Source organism: Athene cunicularia (genome assembly GCF_003259725.1).
Source record: "Athene cunicularia isolate RWA chromosome 4 unlocalized genomic scaffold, athCun1 chr4_part1, whole genome shotgun sequence".
Classification (NCBI taxonomy): Eukaryota; Metazoa; Chordata; class Aves; order Strigiformes; family Strigidae; genus Athene; species Athene cunicularia.
The window spans coordinates 1214975-1218016 of NW_020799098.1; positions in this window are offsets into that span (position 1 = coordinate 1214975).

The following is a 3042-nucleotide window of genomic DNA, read 5'->3' on the forward strand; positions in this document are numbered from 1 at the left end:
GGGCACCCTGGGGACGGCGGGTCCCCGGGGCGCTGCGGGGCTCAGGGGGGGCTGTGCATGGCGAAGGCAGGGGCGAGGGAGGGAGGGAAGGAGGGAGGGCGAGCGCTAGCAGCCGCCTCCTCCTCCTCCTTTGCAGCCTGAGCCCGGACTGTTTCTCTCTGCCGCTTTCCTCCTTCACAGCTCCCTCTGCCTGTCTCCCCACGAACACCGCGGGCCCTCCGCCGGGCCTTGCTGCCATGCGGCAGCCCACCGGCCTCATCCTGCATCTCCTCTGCCCTCCAGCCCCACCCTTGCCCGCACCAGTGAAGCCCCTGTCCCTGGTTGGGATCACCGCGAGCATCCCCCCGGGGCCCAGGGGGGGCAGCTGACGTGGGGTGAGCAGCCGAGTGTGGGGGGGACATTTCTCCTTCCCCATTCAGGGCCGGACCCACGGCTGCAAGGACCTTGGCTTGGTCCTGGTCCAGCCCCTGAGCATCCTGGATTCGCCCTGTTCTGGCCCCTGAGCACCCTGGTTTGGTTCCTGGCTTGGTCCTGATCCAGTGCCTGAGCACCCTGACTTGGTCCCTGGTCCCTGAGCACCCTGAATTGGTCCCCAAGCACCCTCAACTGGTCCCCAGCTTGGTCCCGATTGAGTCCCTGAGCACCCTGGCTTGGTCCCTGATCAGCCTGACTTAATCCCTGGTTTGGTCCTGAGCCAGTCCCTGAGCACTGTGGTTTGGTCTCCAGCCTGGTCCTGATCCAGTCCCTGATCAGCCTGACTTAATCCCTTGCTTGGTCCTGACTGAGTCCCTGAGCACCCTGACTTGGTCCCTGGTCCTTGATCAGCTTGGTTTAATCCCTGGTTTGGTTTTGACCCAATCCCCGATCAACCTGGTTTAATCCCTGGTTTGGTCCTGATCTGGTCCCTGATTAGCTTAATCCTTGTTTTGGTCCTGATTGAGTCCCCAGGCATGCTGGCTTGGTCCCTGGCTTGGTCCTGACTCAGCCCCTGAGCATCCTGACTTGGTCCCTGGCTTGGTCCTGATCTGGTCCCTCATCACCCTGGCTTAATCCCTGATTTGGTCCTGAGCACCTCAGCCTGGCCCGCAGCACCAAAGGCATCCAGCACTGATGTGTGTTGGTGTCTCCGATGTGAACACGGGGGCAGACGGCAGCGCTGGGACGAGGACGCTGCTGGCCTGCTTGTCCCCATCCCTGAGTCACCCCAGGTTTTGGGGTGCAATCCCTTCTCCTCTCCTAAAAACAGAAGCACGTGTGCTCACTCCCATTGCACCCCAGAAGCAGCTGCCATGGTGGGTGCCCTCCATCCTCCCTCAGCAGCACCATCCGGGGGAGCAGAGGACGAAGGCTTGAGCCCAGGTGCCTTCGCAGAGTTTTCAGGCTCAGCATCAATAATAGATGCACTTTTGGCGGGGGATTAATAAAATCCTCGTGCATTACGCATGGTCAGTGGCACGGGGGAAAGCAGGGCTGTTTGCTGCCCAGCCAGAGCTGACATCCCACCGAGAGGTGCCCAAAAGATGCCTCTTCCCAAAGGAAACGCGGGTGATGAGGTCCTTCTTAATAATATCTGGGGTGTCCCTCCAGAAAAAGGTTTTTTTCTGGAGCTTGGGGCCACCTGCATCCCCCGCAGTGGTCCTCACTCGGGGTCAGGCTCCCACGCACATGGGATGTTTCAGCTGGTGGGGCCAGCGGTGCTGTGGGCTGATGGGTGCCCACCTGAGGGGCACCAGCACCTTTGGGTGCCATCAGAGGTGTGAGGGACAGGTCCGAGGGGACATTTAGGATTTCTCCCTCAACCAGGTTTCCTTCCGGCTCCTTTCCCACCTCCCATCGCCCCTATGAGCCCTCAGGGACCCCACATCCCCAGCCCAGCTTCCCACCCCATCTCCACAGGGTGCTCCCACCCGGTGGGCAGCTGGGTGTGGGGCAGTGGATTTTGCCAGGATAACGCTATAACTGGGGTTTAACCCCGGGATGCTCCAGCCCACGTGTCAGCGAAGGGCTGGGGGGACATGAGGGGACCTGCAGAAGGGACCTCCCTCCTCCTTAACGCAGTTGGGGGGCAGATCCCCCCGGTCTGGGGCTGGTGAAGGGGAGAAAATCTGGTCCAGGGAGTAGATTTGCAGCCGTGTTCAACATCCCCTCCCTGCCTCAGTTTCCCCTTCTGCAAGAAAAGGCTGATCATCCCCAAAATGCCTGAGCAGCGATGACGACTGCCGAGCCCCGAGCCAGGAACGTGCCTCCCTGTCCCCGTCCCCCCTGCCCACCTCCCTCCGTTCCCCCAGGCACCTTCTCCTCCTGATTAATTAAAACCAACTGTCTCCCCCCCACCCCGCCCCGAGTGAGCATCTCCTGGTAGAAGGATGGGATTCTGGGGATATACGGTTTTGGCTGATTTTTAGCTGCTGGAGGAGGGAGGCTCTGAGATCAGCAGCACTTTCCAGGCTGCAAAATCTCGTCCTGAGCCATCCGGCTGCTGGCTGGTCCCACGAGAAGGGAAACAGCATCTCTCAGCCGTCTAAAAACGCCGAAAAGGAGGGAGCAAACAGCCCCCCCTCCCCGGCTTCGCAGGGGGCCACATCCTGCCTTGCCTGATGGTGCCTGGATCTTCTCCAGCCCTGGGGATGTGCCAGGCTGAAGATGGGGAGCGGGGCTGCATTTTACCTTGTTTCTTGTGGGTGAAGCTTTCCAGGGCACATGCGGGACACCTGAACCCCAGGGGGGGACCAGGACCCCAGTGTTGGGGGGCTAGGCTGGGCTTTGGGGTCCCCCCCAGTGCACCCTACAGCTCTGGATCCAAGTAGGGCAGATCCCTCCAGGGCTCAGCCCCATCGGAATAAACCTGGAGCCACGTTCGCTCTATTCAGAGAGGGACCCGCCGGCAGGGAGGGGGATCCTGGGACAAGACCCTTCTCCCAGGATGAGCCGCCTACCCTGGGGATTTGGGGATGCTCGGGAGGAGGGTCACCAGGCCCCCCACTGCACTGATTTTTCTCTCACTGCTAATTATTTAAGCGCCTTCCCCCCCCCCCCCCCCCC